This window comes from Pinus tabuliformis, chromosome 7 (assembly GCF_031772625.1).
Source record: "Pinus tabuliformis cultivar Carrire ecotype Pingquan chromosome 7, CPIR1, whole genome shotgun sequence".
Lineage (NCBI taxonomy): Eukaryota > Viridiplantae > Streptophyta > Pinopsida > Pinales > Pinaceae > Pinus > Pinus tabuliformis.
Window position 1 is genome coordinate 199,210,199 of NC_142293.1, and position 26,061 is coordinate 199,236,259.

General features: G+C 37.4%; 1 pseudogene; it reads left to right on the forward strand.

The window, feature by feature from the left end:
* The window catches only part of LOC149246536 (protein KINESIN LIGHT CHAIN-RELATED 1 pseudogene), a 43,515-nt pseudogene extending 18,991 nt beyond the window's left edge, over positions 1–24,524 (forward strand).
* Positions 24,525–26,061: the final 1,537 nt, after the last annotated feature.

Below are 26,061 nucleotides of genomic sequence, written 5' to 3' on the forward strand. Positions count from 1 at the left end.
CACCACATCACTAATTCACCCTTCTCTCTTCTTTGGTGGCAGTGATCCAAAATAACCTATAGGTGAACCTCCAAACATATACAGAGATCCTATAATAGAAGAAGAGCAAGAAACCATTCCTCCTGAGACCATGGATGAAAACAGAAACATTAGAGGGAATGGGGAGAGAATAGAAGGTTCCTTTCCTATCCGAGAGACCAATGGGGACACAAAGATGAAAAACATAAGTCCCTCAGCCTTACCTCACTTCCATGGATTGACTACTGAAGACCTTAATACCTTCTTGTTTGAGTTTGATGTTCTCTGTCGAACATATGACTATGCAGAAGACGAGAAAAAGTTGGAACTACTTCCCTCTATCCTCAAGGATGCAACATTATGTTGGTTCATGGGGTTACCTAGAAATAGTATCACAACTTGGGCTCATATGCAGCAAACCTTTAACAAAAAATACCAAGACTATTGTAGGTCAAAGGATATAAAGGAAGAAATCTTCCGAATGACCATGGGAAGTGATGAATCTTTAGAAGACTATGAAGAGAGGTTTCAACTCGGTTATAAAAGGGTCAGGTGCACAATTGACCCTCATTCTCTGAAGTTGGTTCTGCTCAGAGGAGTCCCTGAAGACCTTCTAGATACCCTCCATTTGCTGGCTGGGGGAGACATCTACCAACTACCTTATGATGACATAAAGACTGTGTTTAGAAACCATTCTAGGGTAGCCAGAAAAAGAGGTAAGGGAAGTCAACCTTTAGCCAGTAACCCGTTATCGAGTTCATCCCTTATGAATGAACTTGCAAATCAGATGGAAGATTTCAAAAGCAAGATGAGGTAGACTATTTCCATGCAAATGGATACCTTGCGAATCCAAAGGAAGCAAGAGGACGCTAAGAGGGCCTTGGCCATCTTTTGTCCCAAGTTCACTAGAAAGCATCCTAAGAACAAATGTCCATTACACTCTGTAGAATTTTGTTTTGTCTATGAAGAAGACCATCCTACGAATCAATGCCCTTCCTTGCCCGCATTTAGAGCTATGTACCAAGGTGTTGAAGGAGCCACTGAACCACTCTACTTCATGAACCAAAGGAGGTCACATGGACCTAGACCTTACCAGCAGGGAATGCAAGGGACATTCTAGACTCATTACAACCCCAATTAAGCCACTTCTATACCTTCTTGGGGCCCCCCTGCTCATCCTTCCTAGTCCACACCCCCTCGTTGGTCGTATCCATCTCAATATCATACTCAATGAGCTGCTCATTCGTTTCACTCTTATGCTCAACCACAACCTCAGTGGAATGCACCTCATCAGGGGTGGAGGCCCAAATACAACTCTCCTCTTACTCTTTTTCCTCGACCACCTTCTCAACCACAACCATTACCTCTTGCTCCTCCAAGACAACCCAAAATACCTGCTCAACCGAACCCAAACCCCAATAACGGACAGGCCCATCAGGCATATACTGTAGAATCAACATGCCCTACCTATGATGTGGAGATTCAGGAGATCAACCTATGATTTGGGAAGGTTCTCCCAGATAGCCAACCTCCTCCTAAGGAGGATGAGGTAGAAAAATAGAAAAGTGAACCAAAAACCATTCCACCCTTTCTCAAGAGACTAACTGGAACCACACAACTGACCCTAGAAGAAACTAAACTTTTGGGAGAACTAAAATAGCTATGTGTAAAAATACCACTTCTCAAAGCCATAAAAGATGTACCAATCTACAACAAGTTGATCAAAGAGAAGTGCTTCAGGCACCTAGGTAGGCGCAAGAGAGATGCCCCAATTATCAATGTCATAGGACAACTATCCAACCTGATGTTGAGGCAAGTAATCTGTCTGAAATACTTGGACCCTGGGAGTCCTGTAGTCGATGTTCACATCAATGGCACCATAATACCCCACACCTTGATTGATCTAGTGGCTATCATTAATGTAATGACTAGCGACACTATGCTCAAACTCAACCGTCAGGGTTCCCTAAGAAAGACCTCAACAATACTGTAGTTGGCAGACCGCTCCACCATGACCCTTAGGGGATTGTGGAAGATTTCATGGTATCCATTGATTCCTGGGAGTACCCTGCTGACTTCTTGGTTCTTCAGCCAAAGGCAAAGCTCACTAGCTATCCTCTCATCCTAGGAAGACCTTGGTTAGCTACTGCATATGCTTACATCAGTTGTCAAGCTGGGATCATGACCATCAAGAATGGCCATATGTCCAAACAGATAGTCTTATATCCTCCTGCCAAACCTCTGCTAGAACATGACTTACCTCTTTGGTTGGAGGAGGAAGATGAGGATGAAGTCTACTCTGCACCACTGTGCATAGTGGAAGCTACAAAGGGGGGTCCTCAAACTGAGGATGATCTTATTGAGAACTTGATTCAAAATCCACCTCCCAGTGTGTTGCCATTAGAGGAGTTGGTGGAAGAAACCCAAGCCAATGCTTTAGTTGATCTTTGTGTGGATGATCCGACCTCTTATCGAGTTAAGAATGTGGAATTTGGCCCAGAAAGAACCTTGAATATCAACTCATCCCTATCCACCTCTCAGGAGAAAGAACTATGTAGCTTATTGAACAACCATTTGTATGCCTTTGCTTGGAGCTATAAGGAGATGAAGGGAGTCCACCCTTCAGTCTGTACTCATCACATTTACATTAAAGAAGATTGTAAACCAATCAGGTAGCCTCAAAGGAGGATGAATCCAGTGCTTAAGGAGATTGTCAAAGAAGAACTGCAAAAGTTGCTGGATACAAGATTCATCTACCCCATCTCTAATAGAAAATGTGTTTCTCCTTTGATGCTAGTGCCAAAGAAAAATGGGAAGTGGAGAATCTATGTAGATTCTTGAGAACTTAGCAAGGCCACCAAGAAGGACCATTTCCCTTTGCCTTTCATAGATCAAGTATTAGATGGCCTAGCAAGGAAGAAGTTCTTTTCCTTGCTAGATGGGTTTAGCGGGTACAACCAGATCCAAATCAGCCCAAAAGACCAAGATAAGACCACCTTCACTTGTCCATTAGGTACCTTTGCCTACCAGGTCCTTCCCTTTCGGTTGTGCAATGCTCTTGCCACTTTCCAGAGAGCAGTACTAAGAATATTTGCTAAACTAATTCATGATCCAGTGGAGATCTATATGGATGACTTTAGCCCTTATGGTTCTAACTTCCAGGAAGCTCTGACTAACCTAAGGAAAGTTTTAGCCATGTCTATTGAAATGAACCTGTCCCTCAGTCCTGATAAATTTGAATTCCTGATAACTGAAGGGACTGTGCTAGGTCATACAATTTCTCAGCAAGGATTACAAGTGGATCCCAACAAGATTGCTATCATCCAAAGGGTTCCACCTCCTCAAAATTTAAGAGATATTCAGAGTTTTCTAGGCTTATCAGGGTATTATAGAAGATTCATTAAGGATTTCAGTAAGCTAGCCTCTCCATTGTTTGGTCTTTTGGGAAAAGATGCTAAGTTCATATGGACTGACAATAGCCAAGAGGCTCTGGATGCCTTGAAAGGTAAGTTGATAACTGCCCTAATTTTGAGAGGTCCAAACTAGGCCCTACCTTTCCACATTCACACAGATGCCTCGAACAAAGCTATAGGACTAGGGAAAAAGAGCTTTCTCAAGGCAAGCACGCAAACCAAGCCCCCCCCCCCCTCTCTCTCTCTCTCTCTCTCAAATTTTTTGTATAGATCAATTGGTTCAAAGCTATTTTAAGAGAGTAGAGATCTTGGGTTCAAGTCTCCATTTTGTGGGGGCGGATCTTTTCATTCCTGCACATTCGCGCACTTTGCCAGCAACGTCAACAATTTTTTTTCAAAAAGCCATAACTTCTTCATCCGGAAGCCTTTTTCAGAGCCATTTTTTTTAAAACCGCCTATTTTTTCGAGATCTATCCATTGGAACACTTACTTTCAGCATCTTCAGCTTCAATTTTTTTTAAAAATGGAAAGTCCATGCCAAGTCATTCTTGACAGCACTAACTACTTCCAATGGGTAGAATACATGGAAGATTTACTTAGAAGTAAAGGTCTCTTCAGAATAGCCACAGACCAAGAGAAGAAACCAAAAGATGAAGACAAGGCGGCAAAATGGGAAAATAGACAAGATCAAGCACGTGGTTTGATAGGGATGTCTATTTCTCCTGATCTTAGATTCCACATTGCAGGACTTGAGACTCCTCATGAAGCATTAGAAAAACTTGCTAAAGTTTTTGGGATTAAAAATGAAATTAGAGCCCATCAACTTGAAAATGAGCTGCTTACTTTGGATCCTAATAATTTTTCTTGCATTGAAGATTTCTTGTCCAAATTCAAGACCCTTAGATATCCCTTGGAAGGTGTTAAAGTTAAGAAAGAAGATGGTAACCTTATTTATTCCATCCTTACTAAGTTGGGACCAGCCTACTCTGTATTTGTTTCCACTTTCCATTCTACAAGGGAAGCTTTCATTTGTCAAGGACAAGACTACAAGGCCCCTTCCTTTGACTCCTTTTGTGATTCCTTAATAAGAGAACAAGAAAAACTCTTACACCTTGGTCTTCTTAATCTTGGAAACTCTTCCACGAAAGCGTTAGCCGCCCAACAGCAACCAAATTCAAAGAATCCTAAGAAGTCATATCCTCAAAAGAATGGTCCTAAACCATCTCAGCCTCAAAATGAAAGATCATTTCAGCAAAATGATAAGACCAATAAAAACAAATGGAAGAAGACTGATAGACATTGTAACTTTTGTAATCGAGATGGCCACTTAGAATCTAAATGCTTTAAGAAGATGGAAGCCTTAGAAGCCGCAATGAAGAAACATAACATCCATGTGGAGCCTACTTCAACTTCAACTTCTGGAATGGCACTTTTTGCATGTCATTGTCAATCATCTCAGTCTGGTTATGCACTAAATGTATCTTCTTCTTCTTCTCATTCTCATGAGTGGCTTATTGATTCTGGAGCCTCTTGTCACATGGCCAAAAACCAAGCCATGTTTTCTTCTTTAAATGATTGTAACACCAAAAATATATATATTGGTGATGATAGATCTCTTAATGTTGTAGGGACTGGAACTTTTCATCTAGACAATGGTCAGTTTAATGATGTATTATGTGTTCCAACCTTATCCTGCAACCTTCTATCTGTCTATCAAATAACTCATTCAGGAGAAGGTAAAATTGTTGAATTTTCACCTCATGATGTTGTAATCAAGGATCTAAAAGATCCTAAACAGATTCTAGCTACTGGTCTTGCTGATGATTCCAAAAGGTTGTATAAGTTTCACAACTTTTGGTCATCCACTCTTCCCTCAGTATTTGTTGCTCATAATGATGAAGTGAGCAAACTTTGGCATGAGCGATTTGGTCACTTAAACTATCGCTCCCTTCAGCATCTATGTAAAGAAAATATGGTGACAGGTCTTCCTATGGTATCTTGCAGAGATGGTGTTTGTTCCGGATGTGTACTCGGAAAACATCATCGGGACAGTTTTGACAAACGTGCCTCTTGGCACGCCTCAGCCCCTCTACAGCTTGTGCACAGTGATTTATGTGGTCCTCTTCCTGTTGCTTCATTCAGTGGCTGCAAGTACTTCTTAACTTTCATTGATGATTTCTCCAGACGCACTTGGGTATACTTCTTAAAACTCAAGAGCGAAGTATTTAACACTTTTTTGGCCCTCAAAGCCTTTGTTGAAAAACAATCTGGACATCAAATTCTTAAGCTAAGAACTGATAATGGTGGAGAATATGTTAAAAACACATTCATCAACTTTTGCACCGAAAATGGAATTCAAATGCAACATACTGTTCCATACACTCCACAACAAAATGGTGTAGCTCAAAGGAAAAATCGCACCTTAAAGGAAATGGCTAATTGTATGCTGCAATCTAAAGGACTCAGTCTTAGTTTTTGGGCCGAAGCAATTAATTGTGCAAATTATATAATCAATCACACTCCTACTAAGGTTCTAGAGAATATCACTCCAGAAGAAGCTTGGAGTTCCATTAAACCAGATGTAAGTCACTTTCGTGTGTTTGGAAGTGAAGCATGGGCCCATATTCCAGATGAAAAGCATAAAGCTTTAGAACCTAAGAGTGAGAAATGTACTTTTGTTGGATATTCTGAAGATGTAAAAGGTTATAGACTTATTCCATTTAAGTCCAAAAATGTTATCATTAGAAGAGATGTAAAATTTGATGAAAATAAATCGGCCTGCGAGCCTAGTCCGGCGGATGTGCCACCTCTTCCTATCTCTTCTATTTTTTAAAACATTTCTTCTTCAGATGATGAAATCGAGGATGATAATCCTCCCCCACCTTCTCAGGATCCTCAACTTCCAAGATGGGTCCGTGCTACTCGGGATGCAGCAGGTGATCTTGCCGGTGATCCTACAGATCAGCGACGTACACGTTCTCAGTTTGAAAGAGCCTCTTCTTTACTGGCTCAAGCTCTAGTAAATCATGATCCTGACACTTTTGCAGAAGCTTCAGGCCATCCACATTGGGAAGCAGCTATGAATGAAGAATATCATTCATTAATGACAAATGATACATGGGATCTTGTTCCTCTACCAAAGGGACGCAAACTTGTTAGATGTAAATGGGTTTACAGAACCAAGTATGGACCAGATGGGAAAGTTGATAAACATAAAGCTCGTCTCGTTGCTAAGGGCTTTTCACAGGTCGAAGGCATTGACTACACTGAAACCTTCTCCCCTGTTGCCAAAATGAACTCTATCCGCCTTGTTCTTTCCCTTGCTGCCTCTTTAAAATGGGAAGTCGCCTTCCTGCATGGGGACTTGCAGGAAGAAATCTATATGGAACAACCCATTGGCTTCATACAAACAGACTCCAGCCTTGTTTGTCGACTTAAGAAATCCCTTTATGGCCTCAAGCAAGCTCCTCGGGCTTGGTATGCCAAAATGGATAACTTTCTTTTAGAATCTGGCTTTTCTAGGTGTCATTCTGACAATACTGTCTACACCAAGAAAGTGGGCAACTCTCTTATCATCCTTGTTCTTTATGTTGATGATCTTATTCTTACTGGTAGTGATCCCAACCTTATAAACCATGTGAAGTCCAGCCTTAAAAAGAAATTTGAAATGACAGACTTAGGACATTTACACTATTTTCTCGGTCTTCAAGTCTTGCAATCCCAAGAGGGTATTTTCCTTTCCCATTCCAAGTATGCTTGTGATATTCTTCGTCATTTTCACATGGAAGACTGTAAGCCAACCCCTTCTCCCTTTCAGTCTGGAGTCAAACTTTCAGTCTCTTGTACTTCTCCTGAAGTTGATGCTACCTTATACCGTCAACTTGTCGGAAAACTCTTCTATTTAACCCATACGCGTCCTGATATTTCCTTTGTTGTTGGCCTTGTTGCTCGTTTTATGCAAAACCCCCGTGAAAGTCATTGGAAAGCAGCTAAAAGAATACTTTGTTATGTTCGAGGTACATTACAGTTTGGGATTCATTACAGTGCCAAAGCAGCTCCTCTGTTAGTTGGTTTCACTGATTCTGATTGGGCTGGTGACCCTGATGATCGGAAGTCTACTGCCGGTTATGTCTTCACTCTTGGTTCAGGACCTATTACATGGGCTTGTAAGAAACAGGCTGCCATTTCTCTTTCGTGAGCAGAAGCAGAGTATCGTGGTGCCGTGGAAGCTAGTAAGGAAGCCTTGTGGCTTCGTCAGATCCTATCAGAGTTTGGCTTTGAGCAGCAGCATCCAACCACACTTTGGTGTGATAATCAAAGTGCCATTCAGCTATGCAAAGATCTAGTCCAGCATTAGTGCAGCAAACACATTGAACTACACATGCACTTCATCAGAAAGCTCATTCATGACCATGTTCTTGAAGTGCAATATTGTCCAACAGATGATCAGGTTGCAGACATCTTCACAAAGGCTCTCATAGAAGCGAAGTTCACTAAACTTCGATATATGCTTGGAGTTCAGGAAGTTGTCACTAAGGGGGGATAGGCTCTAGTGCCTCCTTCCTTCTCCTATTGTGTCATATTTGTAAATCCTTCAATCCTATCCCAAGTTGTTCTTAGGGGTATGTTAGGATATTCTGACACATAGGATATAGTTAAGTTCAACTTGGTCTAGTATAGAGTTAGGTTACAGTTAGGTAAAGTGTGTTTCTTTACCGTTGTACATTTTGTAACTTACAATCTGACGGTCACGATATGTAGTGATCCGACGGTTCACTCTCACCTCGGTATTACCGACACTTGATCCGTGGCTTGACACCCGATTGGTCCATGAGTTCTATTTAAAGCGCATGGAGGGTCATTGTTCGGGTAATCTGTGCATGAGAGAAGCTTATGTAAATTTTCATTCTTTGATTAATAAATTGCCTGTAGTACCCACGTTGGGACAGGCCGTGGACTGTTTCCCTCCTTGCACTCTGAGGGTTTTAACCACGTCAAAAATACTGGTGTATTGATTTGAGATCTGGTTGTGAGCGGTGTCCTTTTGGTATTCTTTCTGTGGAACTTACCCTGTAAATTCCTACATTGAATACAAGCTGTCGTATGCCATATATTTTGTTAGTAAAAATCTATCCAAGGCAGAAATAAACTACACTGTAACCAAAAAAGAGCTCCTAGCTATACTCCATTCCCTAAACAAGTTCAAACACTACATCACTAGCTATCAAAAATTCGTACACATTGATCATGCTACCATTAGGTATTTGATGAATAAACCTGATGTGAATGTTCGTATCATTATATGGTTACTTTTATTATAGCAATTTGATTTGACCATTATTGATAAGCTAGGTAAGGAAAATTTTGTTGCTAATTTTCTGTCTAGACTAGATCTGCCTGTAGGTGAAGAGGGAATGGTGGATGATCAAATGCTAGATGAACACCTATTTGCTATTTTAATACACTCTCCATGGTTTTCTAATATAGCAAATTTTTTTGTTTCAGAACAGATTCCGCCACACCTGTCCTCAAAAGAGAAGAGCAATATCATGAGAAAAAGTGCCCCATTCACTTGGATTGGGGGCAATATTTTTAAACTTGGCCGAGATCAGATTTTGAGGCGATGTGTTAGGGAGGAGGAAGTTTTTGACATCCTCCTAACCTATCATGATGGGCCCTATGGGGGCTACTTTGCAACAAAGAGAACTGCCTTCAAAATTCTGCAGGCAGGTTACTATTGGCCCACCCTTCATCAAGATGTCAGAAGATACATCAGCCAATGTGACTGATGTCAAAGGATGGGGAAACCTACTCCAAGGGATGAGATGCCCCTGCAGCCTCAAGTTACTTTCAAGCCATTTGAGAAGTGGGGCATGGACTTTGTGGGTCCTATCAACCCTCTTTCAAAATAGAAGTCTTACATCATTGTGTGCATAGGTTACCTGACAAAATGGGTAGAAACAAAGGCAATCAAAGCAACAACAGAAGAAAAAGTAGCTGCATTTTTTAGGGAAAATATCTTCTACAAGTTTTGCTATCCAAGAGAATTAGTCACAGATCAAGGAAGTTAGTTTACCTCCAATCTGATTGAGGACCTACTCACACATCACAAGATTAAGCATAGAACTTCCACCCCTTATCATCTACAAGCAAATGGGCAGGTGGAAGTCACTAACAGAGCTTTGGAAGGGACTTTGACTAAGGTAGTGAGCAGCAACAGACAATATTGGGTAGAGTGATTGGTTGAGGCCACCTGGGCCTATAACACTACTTGAAATACCCCCACAGGTTTCACACCCTATGAGCTGCTCTATGGGAAGAAGGCTTTGATGTCCATAGAATTTGAATATAACACATTAAGGATGGTAGCTCAGCTAGACCTAGATCTCAACCATACGCAAAAGGAAAGATTGCTTTAGCTAAATGGATTAGATGAATAGAGAATGCAGGCCCTTGTCCACTCAGAGGTAGTCCAACTTCAAAGAAAATTATGGCATGACTGACACCTCAAAGAAAAACAATTCGAGATACAAGGATTTCAAGGGAAAGCTGAGGATAGGATGGCTGGGACCATATGCAGTAGAAAAATGTAATTGCAATGGTTTAGTCCTTGTTCGGACCATTGATGAAGAAGCCATCCCCATGCTCGTCAATGGGCATATATTGAAGATCTACAGAAATCCCCTTTCCAAGCAGGAGTTCATTGGGAATCTGGGTAAATTATTGTCGGTAGTGGAGCAAGTCCCTGTATCCACTCCACCCACACCCTGAGAAAAAAAAAAAAAAGGAAGAAAATGGAATAAAATATCCCTGGGTGAAAACCTCTTAGAGGCACCCAGGGTAGGCATTGAGGGTGAAAACCTCCTGGAGGCTCCCTAGCTATCTCAAAAAAAAAAAAAGAGAGGAAAAAAAAAAAGAAGAAGAAAAACCTAACTTCTTTGAATAAATTGCAGGTTGCAGGAGGGTCACACAAGAAGAAAAAGACATGGCCAGGCTGCATACATCCTTCACAGTCCATCCCTCCATTGTTGTTATCATTTCCCAAGCCTTCGTTTCAATTTTTCTGAAAATTTTGCATCCTATAGGAAACTCTGTGTATTCTATAGGAGGATCATGTAGAAACTACAAAAAGGCCAAAATCAATCTTAGAAAAGGACCCGAGGGTTGGAAATTTGTCTATGAGGCCTGTGAACCTCCTTACCACCATCCATATTCCTATTTCGCCATTCCATCCATGTACACCCACATTTCCACTCATTTTTTTGTCCCTTCACATCCACATACAGAAATTATATTTCTTTCATTCTGTAAACCCAAAAAAAAACAATGATGAAAAATAAAAGTAGCAACGTTCTTACTCATTCCTACCTGATACCTTCCAACTTCTACTTCTTTTCAGTCGAGACCTTCTTCAGTAGTGTTTTAGCCCTACTCAAGTATTAGTCTGAATTTCAGAAGGAGAAGCAACTACAGGAAATCCTACAGGATTCCTGTAGCAACTGATCCCTTTGAAAAACATACTCCAGAGACAGGGTCAACGCAGTAGGACGTATGAAGCATGCAAGGAGCAGAGTTTGAATGAGAAATCACCAGCATAAGCCAAAGGGTGAGCATGCAGAGCACCAATAGCAAGAAAAACGAGGAAAGGAAGTGCCAAAGTCTGAAGCATGCATAACACAACAGCGACTAAGTAGGTAAGTGCTTAAACCTATTCCTCGATTGCATGAATATTATTTCAAAACTACATGAATTGTGGGAATGGTAATGATTAAATAGAATTTGTGGCTAGCTAACTAGCCACCCTCACTCAATTACAAACCCTCGTGGAATTCAAATGAGCCCCGTCAAATTCAAATTTCCAATCAGATACGTAGTCAGCACGTGTGGCATGTCAACTTGGGAAGAAAACATTCGGAATGAATAGTGGTGGCAGCGTATAATGGGAGTAACGGAGGTGATGGCAATCAGGCAACATGAAGAACAATTATGACACTGGCATAGGACCAATGGTCTGGATGGGGATAACGTACCCATCCAGCCACCTCATCTCCTCACCCAAATTATGCCAGAAATTAAGTACAGTGTGCTCTAAGCCTCCGCCACCCTTTGTTTCATTCTTCATTCACAAAATTCTCGATTGCAGTACTCACCTACCACCTTTAGAATAGCAAACGAGTCATTTTCTACCAGTATTTTTCTAATTTTTCAAAACCCTTCCACCTATCGGGCTCTACAGGAGCACTACTACGTTCTACAGGAGTAGGAAAACTGTCTACAAGAATATTTCTACAAGAAGGGCAGAGAGCAGCTCTGTAGAAGCAAAATCCGAGATTTTTGTCAAAATTTGAGCCTGAAATGAGGTAGGCTTGGGAAACCTCTATGCATATGACCTATTTGTATAAGGTGGTGGATTAAAAACACAGAGTTGGGTTGAAAGAAAGGAAAGTGAAGCTTAAAAGTCTACCTGTGTTTTTTCTCTGAGTTCTACACAATTTCTCTATTTTCTTCTCTACATTCAAAGCCTATCCTTTTCTTTCTCACATTCTACTGTAAAGGAAACAGATGCAACTGTAGAAACTGGCCTGGGAAAAAACCAAATTTGCAAGCCTGTCTACTCTCTAAAAAACCCTGTGCTATTTATTCTCTGTTCTATCAAAAAAATAAATTAGTTTTTCTTTTCAAAAACCGAGAATAAATTTCAAGATAAAAGCAGTTTGAAACAGGGGAAATATTGCAATCTGATGTTGTTAAGAGAAAGAACACAGGAAAATTCCCTCTCTGGTCAAAAAAAGACAAAACTCAGCTCTCCCTCTATTTCTGGTTTTGGAAATTATTGCCTCCCTCCTCACCTAAGTATTTTTAGAAATCACTCAACACCATGCCAAGAGGTTTCATGAGAAAAGAACCTTTGAACTCTAGCAAACTGCATGAGCAACAACCTAAAGTGGTGGCCCTCTTCACCAGGACAAACTAGATGCCCTTCTTTGAGAGAATTCATGGATATGATGAGGAGGTGACTGAAGAATTTTTGATGTCCTTAAGACCCCATTTGAAAACACATGCTACGGTCAGTTTTAGGGGTCTGACCCTAGAGCTTACACCAAATTTTATCAGTAGAATCACAGTTCTTCCAGTTGGGCTCCCTTGGAGCAAGGAGAAAAAACATTGGGAGAGGTTGCTAAGAAGACATTTTTTCAACCTGAGGAGCATCCTGTAGAGGGTAAAAATGGGGTCAGAAGGACAAGATTGCCTCCTCCATGGACTGAAGTTAGCTACCAGATAATGAAATATATCACCTGTGAAGGGAGGTTCAACATAATTTATGGTCATCACTTTAGGTTATTGCATGAATTGAGATATGGGATGGACCTACCTCTAGCTAGAAAACCTAGTCTCCCATATTTCCTCCTCCAATCTTTAATAGAATGTGGAACAAAGCTACATGAAGGAGTCCCAAACCAGCTAGCCCACCATGGGCTCATCAAACTGTTGGTAGAAGATGCCCTACACACATATACCATCCCCGTATCTTGGGAAATTTTTAGGAATATGTCCAGAGAAGATGACATCAAAACTTTGACTGAGGAAATTAGCCCATCTAGTAGTGAGGAGGAGGAGGAGACAGAGGAACTTGAGAAGAATAGTAATGAGGAAGCACAAAACATTCAAACAGAAGGAAAAATAGAGAAGAAGCAAAAAGGAGAGGAGAAATTTGACAAAACTATTGTTGAGCCTAAGACAGAAAAGAAGACAGCCTTAAAAATAGAGAAGAGGAAAAGGACAAAGGCTGAGAAGAAAAATCCCAAGAAAGCCCAAAAGAAGACTACCATAGGCAAGGCGGGGACTAAGCAAGAAAAGGAGAAGACACAACCAGAGATATTAGAAACACAAGCAAAAATAGCAGACACAGGAAATATTGTAGGAGATGAAGGAAAAGAACAGTGGGAAGAAACATCCCCTCAAACATTGGCAAGAGAAGCAATAGATGTGCTTGCTGCATTAAGCACTACAGCAAAAGAAAATGGAAAGAGAAAAAGGCAAACCTCTATGTATTTTAAAGCTAGAAGGAGCACCAGGATTAAGGTGGGCAAGCCCTAGCCACCATCAAAGGAACCAATTATCATTGAGGATGCACCTACTGAAAAGAAGACAGAATCTACCTCCAAGATCTTTATCATCCATGAAAGAGGAAGTCCCGAAACCTCCACCTAGAAGGAAAGAATTAAATTGATGGACTCCAAAGCAGTTCTACAGAAGGCACAATCCTCTCTACAGGATACTCTGGCCAAGCTGAAAGAAACTAAAAAATTAGAAGAGGAGGAAGCATAATAGTCACAAGGGGAAGGAAAAGCCAAAGAAATACCTGAACCAATCCCTCAACCTAATTTAGGCTCCTATTACAATTTGCTAGAAGGTGGGAAGATCATCCCACAAAAATTTGTTGTGTCTCTTTTCTTTGAATTAGAGAAAGAAAGGTTCAGAACCCACACTTGAATGCAAATTGCTAAATCTAAAGGAGTTGAAGATATAGGGCATATGGAAGACAAGATGAAAAAATTGAGAAGGGAGATGGGCATGGTAAGGCATATAGAGAGCATTAAAAGAGCCCAACTATAGGAAGAAAATGAACTACTGAAAAAACAATTATAGGATAGCGAAACTGAAGGGGAAGACAAGTTTCCAATCTTGGAAGGGCAGCAGTAGCAAGAGGGTCCACTAGCAGATAATGAAGCAATAGAGAAACAACAGCAAGAGGGAGAGCCACAGACTGATGTGGAAATGCTAATGAAACAGCTGCAATAAAAAGAGTCTCAGGAAGTAGTTAAAGTGCAGATTTTGAAACAGTAGTTGCAGGAAAAAGAAGCCCAAATGGCCTGCATGGCCAACTGGGCAATGGAGGCCTTGCAATGTATACAACCAGCTACATCTTATGCACTATATCTTAAGTACCAATGCCTCCAATTCCAGATTAAAACATTGGCCCAAAGGGGCACAATCCCATTCCAAAATTATAATCAGTTTATGCATTTATGTGATAGTAGTTCAGCAGAGGAAAAATCCAAATTAGCAAAATTTTACCTACACAATATGGCACTCCCTGATATGAATTTATGGGATCCAAATACTACATTGGGAGATCTACAGCTCATGGCTATGGCTTCTTGGTTGAGACATGAGGAAAAGAAAGTAGTGGAAATTCAGAAGATCATAACAAAGTAGTTAAGTGAACCCCTCCTGATAAGGACCGAACCATAAGATCCCTCAACTCTCATCTATGCTCATCAACACCTTGCAAGCTACCGTCAAGTCCTCCCTGACTATGTTGAAAGGCAAGCACAAGCTATCGCTCACTTTCAAGATATGGAGAGATTATTTGGTGATAACGGCCTTCATACTTGCACAAGAAGATGGAATACATTGTCCCATAGACTAAAGATAAGGGAGTATCACTCCCCAACTAGAATGAGCAAAGCTATGAGGAGAGTACCCCTATACAAACAATCAATGCAAAACTTGAAATCCAATTGGATTGGTCTTAAGTTCAGTCCTTCACTACTATCAGGACTGTTGGAAGGGGTTAAGCAGGATGAAGAATAGAAACAATAGGAGGAAGTGGACAGAAAAGCAGGTTTTCATGATAGAGAAGAGGAAATCACCTTAGAGGCTTGGGATGTTAGGGAAGCTATTAAAGCCATTGAAGATGAAGAACTGGATTAGTTTCTCAGAGGATGAGAAACCCATTCAGCAGGGGGTTGATGATGAGCCCCAGAAATGGGTAACTATATGGGCTCATTCTGCCTATTATTTTCATTTAATCCACCATTCTCCATAGTTTTGTGCATGCTTTTGAATATATTTATTTCAATATAGTGAATGGGGATAGTCACTTTGCCACATAGTCTAATGAGTGTTTATTGCAAATTTTTGGAAATTTTTGGACAAAGACCAGGCATTTATGAGTAGATTGGCAGCCAAACTCAAGGAAACAGGGCTGAGGACTTATAGAAGGGGTGTCTCCTTCATTAGTGACCCCTTCCTCAAGTTCTCAATCAACAGCTCGGAGTACAAAAGCCCACAAATGATGATTCCAAGGGCCAGTCGAGCAGGTCTAGTGAAGTTGCTCTTATCTGTAGTTTTAGGTAGTCAAGTTCCTAAAGTTTAGGAGGATTGTTGGGAGTCCTCACTTGTATAAATAAGAAGGCTTCAAGCCTCAGTAGTTTAGCCATTTGATAGTCTATTTTCACACTTTAGTGCAGTCTTGTACTCATCTCATTTTTGAGCTCTTTTTGCAGACAGTTTGGTGATGTAACTATTATTTTTTGATCAATGAAGATGAATCTAGCTTTGAACCAGAACTGATCTTTCCTAGAGAGCTGCAAATATTGGGGTTGGGCCCAACCCAAGCTCCCAACACCTTCTTTGTGTATTTATATGCTTTTTCTTGCATTCATGAGATAATTTCTATTGTTTAGGTTAAATCTTGCTTTGTTAGTTAGGTTGCTTTTGATGGTTAAAATAATTATTCTTGCTTCAGGTTGATTAGATAGTTGTTGTAGTAATAGAAAAAGATAAAAAAAGGCTATCAAGCAGGCCTTGATCTCCTTTCTCCCTTTTTGGGACCATGATTTGAGATCAAGGTACTGTTGTTGCCACCAAAAACATTGTTTTTGCTTTCCAATGCAATTGCTAGTGTGAGATTTTGAGTTGGAGAATCTGATATCAGTTGGATTTACATGATTAGATAATTTCATGTTCATTTCCCATGGCTTTCTTGCATAATTCTCTGTCCATAAATTTATGTTCAATACTTTTCTGGTTTTAGGTCAGAATTAGGTTAAAATAGGCAAAACTCTATTTTTTTAAGTTCTTGCTTGGGTCAGTTTTGGAAAGTAAGTGCACACACCTCACTTGTAGAACACTCTAGCTTATCATTCTTCCATCATGCAACTTGTTCCTATTCATCTCTCAATATTTCCCCCACTCACTCACCATACTTTCCCAAACTACCCTAATTTTTGCGCTTTTGTGCAAAATTGCGTTCTTGAACTTTGAACAAATCCAACCATCTCCTTCATTCTTGATCTTCACTGAAAAAGTACTAGACCCCTTAAAACCTCCATCCAGCCTTCATTTCCCTTCTCCCACCATTTTTCCACCTTCAAACCTCCAAAACCACTTTCAGCCTCTTCCTATAGATCCTCCTCTAGAACATCCTGTAGATCCCCTCCAACCTCTTGTAGAAGTTCATGCGGGTGATTTTTCAAAGTCTGATCGAAATGGAAGTCTCCAGAAGGGTACTAGGGACTTCTTAGAACCTCTCCACACCTTACTCACCTCTTGGAAATTCCAACTCCATCTCCATTTGCCACCAAACCTCTGCACAGTCACAACTAGTTAAAACAAAACCATAATAATTCTGTATAAAATTGCTCAAAAGTACAAAAAGATGATTTCTTCTCATTTTCCTTCAGAAGTTGCTTGAATACATGAATTTTCCCTTTTTAATAGTCAATGGCATCCATTTCAGTAGTTTCCATGTCTTTTCTTGCAAAAGTAGGGTTAGTGGGTGAAACTAGGGTTTGTTGGGGTTTGTGTTTCCTTTCAGCTTTACTTATCTTTCTGAAAGTAGAATAGCCTCTTTTGAGTTAGCTTTCTTCCGTCATAGCTAAAAGTTTCTTCTGAAAACTCATAGAAGTTGGCTTAAGCTCCTAGCAAACTTGTGCCAGTTGATCAAGTGACAGCCTGCAGTAAGAGCTAGTACTTGTGCATATAGCATCGTCGCTTCCAAGTTTGTTACAAACTACCAGATTGATAAAAGTAAAGCAAGGAGTCCCAGGAGTTTCAGCATCATTGCTGCAATACTGGAGCTCACCATCAACCATGGTCCACTAACACATTTTGACAAAGAATATCAATATGAAAAGAAACCATGGTCCAACATCGCCTTATGACAAAGATTCTCTCAATATGAAAATTAATCACGGTCAACCATGGTTGAACGTCACATTGTGACAAAGATTGTCTCACTATGAAAGGAAACCATGCTCAACCTTGGTGAATCATGGTCAATCATCGTCCAACGTTGCATTGTGAAAATGATTGTCTCAATATGAAAATCAACAATGGTCAACCATAATATCAATAATATCAATCCCTAGGGTTTATAATATCAATCCCTTGGGTTTATTAATCTAGGGCATAATATTATTGATAGGTTTATATTATTAATCCTTGGGTTTAATATAAATCCCTTGGGTTTATAATACAAATTCCTTAGGTTTATAATGTTAATCATGGGGTTTGTATTCGCAGGTTTATCATTCATCTTATGGTTTACAATATCAATCCCTTGTGTTTATTAGTTTTAGGGTTTATATTCCTATGGTTTAATATTCAACCATGGTCCAACATCACATTGTGACAAATATTCTCTAAATATGAAAATCAATCATGGTCAACCATGTTTGTTTTAGGGTTTATAATATTTATCTAAGGGTGTATATGCCTTGGCTTTACAATATTAATCCTTTGGGTTTTGGGGTTTTTAGTATTAATCCCTTGCAGTTATTAGTGCATTGGGTTTATTAATCTAAGGGTTCATATTCCTAGGGTATAATATTATTCATAGGGTTATAATTAATCCAATGGTTTAATATAAATATTTTGGGTTTATAATCCATTAGGTTTATAATATTATTCATGGGGTTTATATTCCTATGGTTTAATATTAAGTTTAGGGTTTACAATATTAATATCTTAGTTTTAATATGAAAATCAACCATTGTCAACAATGGTCAACCATGTTTATTTTACTGTTTATAATATTTATCTTATGGTTTATATACGTTGTGTTTATAATATTAAACCCTTAGGTTTGATATCATTCCCTTCGGTTGATAATCCCCTTTGGTTTTTAGTATTAATCTCTTGTGTTTATTAGTGCTTTAGGTTCTTAATATCAATCCCTTAGGTTTATTAATATAAGGGTTCATATTCCTAGGGTTTAATATAATTTCCTTGGGTTTATAATGATGGTCAAGCATGGTCCATTGTCACATTGTGACAAATATTGTCCCAATATATAAACAATATTCAACCATTGTGGACCATCATCAACCATCGTAATTCATGGTCATTCATGGCCAATAAAGGTAAACCATGGCTAAATGTCACATTGTGACTGATATTGTCTCAATATGAAGATCAATCATGGTCAAGAGTGGCCAATCATGGTCAACCATGCTCAATCATGGTAATGTGAAAATCAACTATGGTCAATTATGGTCAACCAAGGTCCAACATCACATCATGACAAATATTGTCTCAATGTAAAAATCAACCATGCTCAACCATCATCAACCATGGTCAAGTGTGGTTAATCATTATCAACCATGGTTAGATATGGTCCAACGTCGCATTGTGACAAAGATTGTCTCAATTTGAAAATCAACCATGTTCAATCGGTGTCTATCATGGTCAGTGATAATTAATAACCATGGTAACATTATGACAAATATTGTCTAATTTTTCAACGTCACATTGTGTCAACCATTGTCCAGCGTCACATTGTGACAAATATTCTCAATATGAAAATCAACTAAGGTCAAACATGGTCTAATGTCGCATTATGACAAACATTATCTCAATATGAAAGTCACTCATGATCAACCATGGTCCAACGTCACATTGTGACAAATATTGTCTCACTATGAACATCCACCATGCTCAACAATCGTGAATCATGGTGAAGCATGGTCAACCACCATCCAACGCTGTATTGTGACAACAATTGTCTCAATATGAAAATCAACCATGGTCAACCATGGTTAACCATAATATCTATAATATCAATCCATTGGTTTTATAATAGCAATCCCTTGGGTTTATTAATCTAAGGCTTCATATTCCTAGGGTATAATACTATTCATAGGTTTAAAATATTAACCCCTTAGTTTCAATATAGATCATGGTCAACCAAGGATTTATATACCTTGGATTTATAATATTAGTCCCCTGGGTTTAATAATATTTGTCCCTTCAGTTTGTAATACCTTTGGGTTTTAGTATTAACCCATTGGGTTTATTATTCCCTTGGGTTTATAATATGAATCCATTAGTTCTATTAATATAAGGTTTCATATTCCTAGGGTATAATACTAAAAACCCAAGGGAATAATATTAACCTAAGAGATAATAAACCCAAGGGATTAATACTAAAATCCCAAGGAATTATAAACCCAAGGGAATAATATTGAACCATAGGGATTAATATTATAAAATCAAGCTATATAAACCCTAAAATAAACATGGTTGACCATGGTAAAAAATGGTTGATTTTCATTTTGAGAGAGTCGTTGTCATAATGCGATGTTGGACCATGGTTGACCATGGTCAACTATCTTTATTCGAGTGTATTTCATATTTATCTTAGGGTTTATATACCTTGTGATAATTATATTCATTCCTTGGGTTTAATTTTATTCATGTGGGTTTATAATCCCTAGGGTTTAATACTAAAAACCCAAGGAATTATAAGCCCTAGCGAATAATATTAAACAGTAGGAATTAATATTAATTAAAAACCTTATGATTAATATTATAGCCTCGAAATATGAACCCTTATATTAATAAACCCAATAGATTTCTATTATAAACCCAAGGGAGTTTAAGATACCCAAGGGGGTAATACTAAAACCCCAAGGGATTATAAGCCCAAGGGAATAATATTAACCCAAGGGATTAATATTAATAACCATAGATTTTATATTCCCTTGGGTTTTGAGTAATAATCCCTTGTCCTTATTATTCCCTTGGGTATAATATTATTCATAGGGTTTATGAACCTAAGGTACTAATATTACAAATCTAAGGGATTGATATTGTAAACGAAAGGGAAAAATAAACCCAAGGAATTAATAGTAAAAACCCAAGGGAATATAAACCCTAGGGTTTTTAGTATTAATCCCTTGCATTTATTATCCCTTGAACTATATTATTCACTCTGGTTTATAATCCTTTTGGGGTTTTAGTGTTAACCCCTTTTGTTTATTATTATCTTGCCTTTATAATATCATTTCCTTAGGTTTATTAATCTAAGGGTTCATATTCCCAAGGTATAATATTATTCATAGGGTTTGAAATTAATATTAATTCTTAAAGTTTAATATTATTCCCTAGGGTTTATAATTCCTTTGGTTTTTAGTATTAAACCTAAGGGATTTTAAACTCAAAGGACTAATATTAAACCCAAAGAAGTAATACTGTAAACCCAAGGTATATAAACCCTAATATAAATATTATAAACCCTAGGGAGTAAACCAAGGATTGCCTCAAAATGAAAATCAATCATTCTCAACCATGGTCAACCATGTTTATTTTATAGTTTATAATATTTATCCTATGGTTTAAATACCTTTGTTTTTTAGTATTAATCCCTTCATTTTATTATCACTTGGGTTAATATTATTGCCTTGGGTTTATAATCCCTTGGGGTTTTAGTATTAAAGCATAGGAATATGAACCATTGCATTAATAAACCCAAGAGATTGATATTATAAACTCAAGGTTTAATAGTAAAACCACAAGGTATTATAAACCCAAGGGACTAATATTATTAAAATCAAGGAACTAATATTATAAATCCAAGATATATAAACTCTTATATGACCATGATTTATATTGAACCTAAAGGATTAATATTAAAAACCTATGAATTATATTATACCCTAGGAATATGAATCCTTAGATTAATATACCCAAGGGATTTATATTATAAACCCAAGGAATTAATACTAAAAACCCAAGAAAATATAAACCATATGGTTTTTAGTATTAATCTCTTAGGTTTATTATCCCTCGGGTTAATATTATTCCCTTGGGGTTTCAGTATTAACCTCTTCAGTTTATAATATCAATTCCTAGCTTTTATTAATCTAAGCGTTTGTTGAGCCTCACAATGGTCCCTATTTTCACTCCATTATTCACCAATATCTTCACATTTTACCTTCATGTCACCTCCATTTCACCTCCACATCATTACATTTACTTCATTATTGGGTTATAACTATGCTTTTCCAAAGTTTATTAATTCTTAACATTTTTAAGTGAATTTATGGCTAAACTTTAGAAAATAAGATGCTTATACTTATACCTAACAATTAGAATGAGTTTGTTGACATGTGTAGGCATAAAGGAAGCTTCCAGGGCATCTTTATGTGGCCTTGAATGATCAAATTCGAATTTGATAAGATAAGACTCATGGAAAAGATCATGGAGAAGATCATGGACCTCATGGAGGAAATCGTGGAGGATAGGGTTATGTGTCTAGATGGTTGAGAAATGTATGGAACTAAAGAGAGATTAGTGGATCATCATTATGAGTTTGTTATCTCATCTCATTGTATAAATAGGAGTACCTCCTCCATTCCAAGGGGAGGACTCTTAGAGCATTGTATCCAACCTATGATGGCATAGAATAAAGCTTCATCTTTCATACATTTCCATTATGTAGTTTTATTTCCATTATGTAGTTTTTAGATATAAGTTTCCTTAATGCAGTATATGGAATAATTTGTCTTGTTCTTAAGAGAATTGAGCTCACTCTAAAAGGATGAGGGAAACATGTTATTTCATATTAGATCTTATTTCATTTAATTGCTTAGATGTTTGAGGATTTGATTTGTTTAGGATTGATGAATGAGTTTTAAATTAGAATCTTATCAGCATATGAGAGAACAACCAAGAGTCTAAGTTAGAGTCTCTCTCCATTTGATTTGCATGAAAATTGAAATTAATTCTTTTGCTTTTACATTTCAAGTATCATATGAGGAGATACCAAGAGTCTAAGTTAGGCTCTCTCTCCATTGATTTATATGGTAATTGAAATTCATTCTTTTGTGCTTTTATGTTTCAAGTCATTTTATTTCTTATGCTTATGAATGAAACTTAGTTTAGTTTGGATTAGTACATGAGAGGACAATCAAGAGACTAAGTTAGTCTCTCTCTCTACTTGAATCTCAACAATAACTAAGTTCATTCTCTTGTCTTCATTTCAAGTTTCTGGTTTTATGAATGATTTCTCTATGATATTGTAGGGAAGGACAACCAGGACCTCCTTAGTTAGGAGCCTCTTCCCTTGCATATTGTATTGAATCATAAATCATTTAGTTAGACATAGAGTTAGTTGCCTACTCCTGCATATATTGTGTTGGCATCATCACAAGCCTACGAGTTTCCCTGGTCGATAATTTAATGCAGCAATTTAAGCCCAATAAATTGCCCAACATTTTGGCGTCGTTGCCGGGGATGGTGCTAAGGGATTAGGCATTAGAAATTTAATTCAGTACTAGTAGTTTTCTTTAGACAAAATAACTTGTGAGACCTGGTGACAGCAGGATCTTCACAAAGAAGTTTAAATTTGATTTTTCTGATGGTTTAGTGTTTAGCTAGTTTTAAATTTCGTCTTTTCAAAAAAACCCCTGCATGAATAAAAACGAATCAATCGATTAGTATGCTCTCTTCCTGCGCTTCGTGCGATCAGGAAGATCAGAAAATCTATTGATTTTGTTCAAATAAAAATACTCTTGCTGGAGAACTAATTTGCAAAACGAAAATAAAGAATTTTGTGAATGAAAAAGAAAAAACATCTTTCAATTTTTAGATGCAATTTAGGTTTTTTTTTTTATGTAAAAAAAAAAAAAAAAAAAAACAAACAAACAAACAAACAAAGCATTAAATAAAAACAATTATATTATTAAAAAAAAAAAAAAAAATTAGAAATCTAGTTTTTTTTGAATTTTAGTTTCAAAAAAAAAAAATTTGAAAACTAATCATTTTTATTAGATATAGGTTCAATTTCATTATTTAAAAAAAAAAAAAACTTGAAAAAGAAATAAAAATAAAAATGGAAAATAACCGGTCAAACTAAATTCTTTGCCTTCTGACATCTCGATCGGTTTGTCTTCATTAATTGAATAACACAATACCATCTTCTGTCACAAGGTCTTATAAAGATCTGATGGGATCGCCCTGTGATCAAAGCACCAAACTAGACATTCAAAGCCTATTTTTCTACAGGACTTGAAGCCTATTTTTATACGCTTGAAGCCCAGCTTGGAATTGGTGATGAGTTTGCATATTCTGGCTGCAATTCACTGCAGTATGGGTCAATATGAGCAGGCAATTCATGTTCAGGAGAGGTCTACCGAAGTTCCTGTGTTGGAGGAAGGGCCGGAGCATGCTCTCGCTACATTTGCAGGGCGCATGCAGCTGGGTGATACGTATGCCATGTTGGGTCAGCTTGAGAATTCCATATAGTGCTATAAATCTGGTTTGGAAATTCAGAAACAAGTCCTGGGAGAAATGGATCTGAGAGTCGAAGAGACTTGTCGGTATCTGGCTGAAGCCCATGTTCAAGCGATGCAATTTGATGAGGCTAAGAAGCTCTGCCAACGTGCTCTAGATATACACAAAGAACACAGCATCCCAGCTTCCCTTGAAGAAGCAGCTGATAGAAGGCTAATGGCATTGATTTGTGATGGAAAAGGAGACTATGAAGCGGCCCTGGAGCATTTGGTCTTAGCCAGTATGGCTATGATCTCGAATGGTTAAGAGTCAGAAGTGGCATCAATAGATTGCAGTATTGGTGACACATATCTCTCTTTGGGCAGATATGATGAAGCTGTTTTTGCTTATCAGAAAACCCTTACTGTGCTGAAATCCACGAAAGGTGAGAACCATCCCTCTGCTGCTGCAGTTTTTGTCCGTCTGGCAGACCTGTACTACAAAACAGGGAAACTAAGGGAATCTAAAACTTACTGCGAGAATGCTCTCAGAATTTATAATAAGCCTGCCGCAGGGCATCCTCCTGAAGATATAGCTGGTGGATTGACAGAATTGTCTGCAATTTATGAAGCAATGAGTGAACCTGAACAAGCCCTTCACCTTCTCCAAAAGGCTCTCAAGATTTTGGATGATGCTCCTGGTCAACAGAGTGTAATAGCATGCATTGAAGCACAGATGGGAGTGATTTATTATATTCTAAGAAATCATTTTACAAGCTCGCCAGGAGCTCAAGAGCATTGCCATCAATGAGGTATACAATGCTCAACAAAAAAAAATCTTCCACAGCCCTGCCATCCTTTTTGTTCTGCATATATTTTGGTTTGTTTTATATTTTTAGGTTTATTTTGTTTTTATTTAATTTGTTATGATTCTGCTTTAATGTTTGTTATATTATTAATAGGTTAATATATTAATTATATTAATATATTGATATAATAATTTTAATTATAATTTGTTGTAAATATTATTGATGGTTATAAAAAGTGTATTAATATATTAATATATTAATTGTATTAATTATATTAATATATTAATATCTTTTATAATTGCATTATAAAAGATATTAATGTTGTTATTATAATTAATATATTGATATATTAAATGTATTAATATATTAATTTATTATTATATTTGTATTTTGGTTGTGTGATTTGTTTTTTATTTTGTATATATTTAGATTGATAAGATTTGATATATTTAGTTAATATTTGATTTGTATTAATATATATATATATATATATAGATATATGATTGTAATAATATATTAATTATATTAATATATTAATATATTAATTTAATATATTAATATGATTGTATTAGTTATATTAATATATTATGATCATATATTATCTTTTGTTATCAAGTTTCAAATCAAAAAAAAAATTAATAATAATAATAATAATAATAATAAAATATTGTTGTTTAGAAGGATTGGCATGTGCGGGGTACTGGCATAAAACAAAATTTTGGGGGCATGAAAATTGAGAGAATCAGGGGAATTACAAGAACAGGATGAAAAATTTTGGAGGCATGAAAATTGAGAAAATCATGAGAACATGATGAAAGAAAAATTAATAAAAAAATTAAAAAAAAAACACAAACAAACAAACACACTTTTCACAAAATTCATGCAAACTTGAAAATAAAGAATGGAAGCATAATTTAAAAGAACTTTTGGTGGATTATTTAAATCCTGACTAACTTGTTTAGAATTGGCAAATTGATATTGTTGTATGCTTTTATAACGCACTAATCTGCAGGACACAACAAATCTATGATGCCAAACTTTTCGCCATGCACAGAAGTCAGCTGACACAAATAGGGAGTATTACTCTTCATGGTCATTTTCACAAATGGATTGATATTAATATCATGATTAAGTCAATTTTAACACTTTGTTTGTCCTTAATTTGTTTTATTTGGTATGAAATTTTTGCGTAAGAATCATGAAGAAACTGGCCATTTCTTCTAGACCACACTTATGTTTTCTTTGTACCAAGTTTTTTTTACAGGTTACAGGATAATCAAGTATTCACTAAGGAGATTACATTGTGTGCACAATTGGTCTTCAAATAACTAATGTCATGAAACATTCTAAAGAAAAATCCATGTCCAGAACCATTATTTTGCACTTCCATTTTGCAAAAGATTTTCCACCCATCGTCCATGTCCATAAAGCATACAATCTCCATATCCATTTTTCACAGCAAGAGCTCTTATTCATACACCATGCATTTCCTTATTGTCATTTTCCATGTCATTACCATACCCCTTCATTTCCACAATA